Source organism: Hirundo rustica, chromosome 3 (genome assembly GCF_015227805.2).
Source record: "Hirundo rustica isolate bHirRus1 chromosome 3, bHirRus1.pri.v3, whole genome shotgun sequence".
NCBI lineage: Eukaryota > Metazoa > Chordata > Aves > Passeriformes > Hirundinidae > Hirundo > Hirundo rustica.
Window position 1 is genome coordinate 107526112 of NC_053452.1, and position 6000 is coordinate 107532111.

Here is a 6000-nt window from a genome sequence, read left to right on the forward strand (position 1 = left end):
AAGGCTCTCCTACATATCTTTAAATACTTAGCTCTTATAATTAGGACTGGCGGGGGGGGGGAAGAGAAGTCCAAGCAATACAAAAACAATATTAGAAAATATATTTACTGATTTAAACATTAAATCTTAAATGCCACTGCCAAATTAGGACTCTAAAAGAAAAAAAGGCACCACAATGTATTAAAATGGTAGAGCTCTATACATTATAAATGTTTGCCCACATATTTCCTTGCTAAAAAAATTAAAATACAATTTTCAATCAGAAAGGCAGCAGGTTTTTTTTACGTTATTACTCAGCATGATGTGTAAAACCACTAATTCTGTTATACTGCTATGTCTGATTCTATAATTAGTAGACTATGTAACAAAGTAGCCCTGAAAACTAACTTCTCTATCAGAACTACATCTCATTCTTAGACCCCAGCCTCAGTTGTTCTTTCAAATGTGTTAAGCCACATAACATTCTAACATTCTGGCATTAAATGTCTCTAACTCACACAACAGTACTCGTGGGGGTCCTCACAAAATAAATATTTCAGACTCAGATTAAAATTAAATTCATCAGCTCATTTGTGAAACATTTAAGACTTGGCTTAAAACAATTAAAAGTGACAACAGCAAAACACTCTGGTATCACAAAATTCTCTCAGGAAAAAAACCCTGCCCCTGCCTGAACACCCACACTTAATGATCACCACCACAACTGATGCATTATCAGCCTTCTAGTATGTACATCGACAAAAATAAACCCCCAAATACCACCGACAATCTAAATTAAGTACTTTTTAAGGGAGAAAAAAAAATTCAATTCCAGGAAATGTCTTAGTTTTCATGCTAATGGAAAGTGGTAAGTACAATTAAAATCTAATATACGTGGAGAGATATTTAATCAGACTATAACACTTAGATCTCAAATACAGACAAAATAAACCAGTCCTTTAATCCCTCTACACAATTCTACCTTATTCACTGAGTCTTACAGACTACCACATGTCGCATCTTTAAGGAAAAATATATTATACAGACAGTTATACGGTAGGAGTGTTTTCTTCTAATCTTGAACAGTCTTGATTTTGTGAGTAATGCAAGATCCAAAGCTACTTTGTCTTATCAGTACTGCTGCAGTAGATATTTCCTTATTGTCAAAATACTGTAGTAACATGAGTTCTGCAACTTCTTCAAACTATGTGATTAACTCATCACCTATGTGATTAACTCATCACTATACTGCGCCAGAACTAAAATTTAAGCAATATATATCATAGACGAGGCAAAGAGAAGATATTTGAAAAATATGAGTCAAGCTAGACTCCTTATTTTTAGATCAACTACACTAAGTAATTTCCAGCAGGTCTAGCTTGCTATTTAATCAATACACACATGTGAAGAGTTAGAGAACTTAATGCAGCTTTTAAAAACTCACTTCCCTTTGAAGAGATTTATGATCAAATTCTACATGAAATTTCCTATCAGCCATGCAAAATGACTATATGACTAGTTCAGTCCATCACCCAAAATTCTTCCTAAAAAAACACAGATGAAATCTAAGAGGAAAGTTATGAACACAGGTCTGACAAAACTCTGCTTAATTCCACTTAGGATTTACATACTGGGAGCATTATATAGAGACATACAACCAGGCCTATTACCTGTAACTGAGACTTTTGTCAATACCTTAATGAAGCAAGAGGTAACCTAACCTGGAGTAGTATGAAAAATTAAATTAAAAATAATCACAACTACAAAACATACACCAGATTACTTAGTACAAAATACACAAATATTTGTCAAAAAAATAAGCCTGCCTAGAAAAGCTGCAGATGTGTTTTTTACATAGTCTGCAGAGGACAGCAGATCATATCACCACTCAAGCTTAGTGCAAATAGATGCATATACATCTCTTGTATATGGCAAAATGTCAAACGTGGATTATTACTGAGATGCTTCTGCTACGGAGTTTTGCACTTCCTTCTTAACTCCAACTTAAAATGGTTGTCATAACCTCCTCAGATGTATTTCTTCTACATACTTACAAATGCTCTTAAATAACTGTTTAGAAAAAGTACCTGTTAAGAAATAGTGAAATACAATCTTTAGAGATAAGTGGCCTTTATTTGTAAGCTAAACACTTCACAAATCAGCTCTTGCCTACTATTCTAAAAGCCACAGCAGGTAGGTACTCTGAGAGAGATCCAAACTAAATCTTGCTGTAAAGTTTCAGCATGCAAGCCATTGTATAAATTTTATACAACTTGTTTGAAATGACAGTGAAGCAGCTAGAAGTGAAACCTTTACATGTTTTGATGTAATTTAAAATGTTTTTCCACTACATGACTGTGAAGTGCCTCCAACTTCATTACTAGCAGGACTACACAATTGGTATTATTTGTTATGGGAGCTTTCAAAGGAAAGATTTTTTGCCTCATTCCCAAGACAAAGGCCTGGGCACTGGCTTATGTAGAATAAGCAAGACAACAGTTATGTTCTGGGTGGGGAAATCCCAATTAAATGAGGCAAACATTTTCACCAAAATTACTTGAAGAGAAAGAAGATTGATAACCCTCTTACATATCTACACTTTCGATACACACAATGAGAAGCATTTACAGATCACATCTGTCTTACGTTGTTTCTTCTGTAGAATTTCTATCAAACTTAAATAAAAACAACCAAGAAAACCCCAATGTATTAATGCTCATTTTACAGGAGAATCTCAACACGGAATTTAACATTCAAGAGAATTTACGTTTCTTTTTAGTGTAATAGACAGTTAATTTTCATGTAATTCCACAGTCAAAAAAAAAGCAGGAAGATATACAGGCAGGAACGCAAACCCCCTACTGGGATTTTGGAAACCACTGTAGAAAGAGAAAGATGAAATTATTAATAAGAATGCTTCTACACATGCTGATTATTCAATGCACACTCAAATATTACTATCAAGGAGAGGGTGCAATGTCTAAAAGTGTACTAGAAAGCGCTGTTTAAAAATCAGACCTAGTTCACAATAACCAGCAAGTTGATGTTCTGTTAACACACTTGCCCTAAACATCTGCAACATCTGGCCCACTGAGAACACCGCAGAGAAACACCCAAGGAAAAAAGCTACATAAAGTCCCCAGTGTACTCCATATCCAGTGTAAGATTTAATATAAATTGTCATAACAAGAGGCATCTTCTCATAAAAAGACAGGGAAGCCCTGATCTTTCAGCCAAGTGCTTGCACTATTTGCTCAATCACAATACCAGATAAAATTACAATTGCCTTAGTGCTGTGCCAACGTCCCTAACACAGAAGAAAAAGATTCAGTACTACCGAGTGATACTTCAGAAAAAAGAAAAAACAACAAACCACTCTTATCAATGCAGAAAAGTTAGTTTTCAAATAGCATGGACTTTCCTATGCACAACATCCACATAATAAACTGCAGAATGTGCATTATCAAGCAGTTTCTCACGTGCATTTGCCTATTAACCATCCTGCTGGGCCGAATTCCAAATCTGCAACTCTGAACACTTCAGAAAACTGTCAGGTGATTTGGTGTCATTTCCACACATATAACCCAAACCACACCACCACTAAATTAGCATTTCCCTTTTTATTCAAGTTTCCTTCTCCCACTTCCCTAGCATATTTATATTTGCATTGACACAGAGCTGTTGAGCAAAGTAGGTTTTGTGGAAGCAAAGCTTCTCAACAAAACTGCAAGTGTTGTTAACATCTGGTTTTACACCTAGACGTGACTAAATATAACAAAAAACTATGCCTGATGTGTGAAAATGTTAATATGGAATAGTAATTATGTTTTGAATGCATTCACATCCCACATACCTGAAGACCTACACCATCACCTCACTGAAACTACGAAGGCCTGATCTCTCAGTGGAGATGCAACAAAGAGAAAGTAAAATAAACCTCAAAAGTATTTTGTTAACATGTAGCATATAAGTGAAAATTAGGCGAACTAATAATTTTACCGATTCTCATTGCTCATACACATCTAATTGCTCAGAAAAAAAGCATCCCGAAATCAGGTGATAAGAACCTCTTTATCACATCTCAGACCTGCACTTTTTGGTGTCAAGCTACCTTGCTACAAACTGTAAACCAGAAGAATATAAACCGTCCCCAAAATATGATTTTTCTCTCAAGGAAATAGGAGCCTGACCTTAGGAAATACACAAAAGAAAACAATGCCAAAACAAAACCCAAAAATCTTTGCACAATAACTGCCACGGAAATTAACCCCAAACTGTCCGCTGTGCGCACGATCCACTCAGGACCGGAGGAATTTTCCTCAACTTTTTGTTATTGTGGTCTGCACAGGCAGGTTTGAAGCAGAATCAAACCCTCAGCTTCCTTGTGTGCTACCAGCTACCAAAGGCATTTGGCCTTCTCGCTGCAGTCTCAGGAAGCGGTTATTATCTTTAAGAACACTAAAAAAAATAACACAAGTTTTTCGTACGTTCGAACAAAGCCCGTGTGATTCCAGCCACGCAATGGCCCGTGGGGTCCGAGCGCCGCCCCCGTCCCCGCTGCCCCCGAGCCGGAGCCCACTGCAGCCCCAGCGCCGCGTCCACCCCCGTCCGCCCCGGGCCCGCGACGCTCTCCCGGCCACCAACCCGGCCCCGCACACCCCGCCGGCCCGGGGTCGGCTCCCGCCGAACCCCTCCGAGCGCACAATGCCGCCCCTCCCTCCTTCGCTCCCCCGGCGCCGCCGCCCCTCACGGCGCTCGCTCCGTCCCCACCTCGGCGCCGCTCCCGGGCGGACACAAAGGCGGCGAGGCCGCCGCGCAGGCCCCGCGCCGCCCGGTGACCTGCCACAACATGGCCCCCTCCCTCCTCCTCCTCCTCGTTCTCCTCCCCTCCCTCTCCCCTCCCTCGGCGCGCAGCCGAGCCCGCAGACAAAAGGGGGCTGCAGGAAGGGGGGCCCACCCGCCCGCTCCGCCCGCCCGCGGCCTTCCCAACGCGGCGCCGGCCTCCCCGGGGGTACTCACGGGCTGGCTGGCGGCGATGGAGCCGGAGCGGCCGCTGGGACACGCCTGCCCGCCCGCCGGCCCCTTCTTCCTCCTCCTCCTCCTCCCGCCGCTCCCGCCGGGTACCGCTCCTTCCTGCCTCCCCTCCCGCCCGCCCGGGGCTCACAACAACATGGCGCGGAGGGACAGGGACAGCGAGAGCGCGGCTGAACCTCTCCGGCCGCTCCCCCCGGGCCGCCGCCGCCGCTCGGCCCCGCCGCCCCTGCCCGCCCCGGCCCCGCCGCGCCTGCGCGCCCCGGCCCGTCCCGCGGGGAGGCGGAGGGAGGAGGCGGCGGCCCCCGGCCCCTTCCGCCGCGCATGCGCGCCCGCCGCCCCTCAGCGCGGGCACCGCGGGCGGGGGCTGTCCTCGTCCCTGTCCTTCCCGCCACAGGGCAGGCTTAGTGTGCGGCTCTGTGTGTTTGTGCTCACTTTCACTTACTGTGTCCAGGACTGGGCTCCTCAGTGCAAGAAAGACGGGGAACTATTGGAGAGGATCCAGCGGAGGACACAAAAATTATGGGGCTCTGGAGCGTCTCCCATATGAGAAGACACTGTGAGCCCTGGGCCTGTTCAGTCGAGAGGAACCAGGGAGGGGGGAATCTCATTAATGCATATAAGTCTGTCAAAGGCAGGTGCCAAGAGGATCATAGAATCACAGAATTTGTTGAATTGGAAGGGACCCATCACGGTCAAGAAGTCCAACTCCTTACCCTATACAGAACATCCCAAGTGTCACACCATGTACCTTAAAACATTGTCCAAGCGTTTCTTGAACTCTCTTAGGCCTGGTGCTGTGACCACTGTCCTAGGGAGCCTGTTCCAGTGTCCAACCAAATTCTGGGTGAAAAACTTTTTCCTGATATGTAACGTAAACATCCCGTGACTCAGCTTTAAGCCACTCCTGTCACTGGTCACCAGAGAGAAGAGATTGCTACTTGTCTCTCCACTTCCCCTCATGAGGATGTTGAAGACTGAAATGAGGTC

The 6000-nt window shown here is 43.9% G+C and overlaps 1 protein-coding gene across 13 annotated transcripts in view; it reads right to left on the reverse strand.

The window, feature by feature from the left end:
- PUM2 (pumilio RNA binding family member 2) overlaps positions 1 to 5109 on the reverse strand; it is a 66487-nt gene extending 61378 nt beyond the window's left edge. For all 13 annotated transcript variants that reach the window (XM_040060936.2, XM_058420070.1, XM_058420066.1 and 10 more), the window contains exon 1: positions 4999 to 5109. The gene's annotated coding sequence lies outside the window, so the exon portion shown is untranslated. The remainder of the gene's footprint in view (positions 1 to 4998) is intronic.
- Between the last annotated feature and the right edge of the window lie 891 nt (positions 5110 to 6000).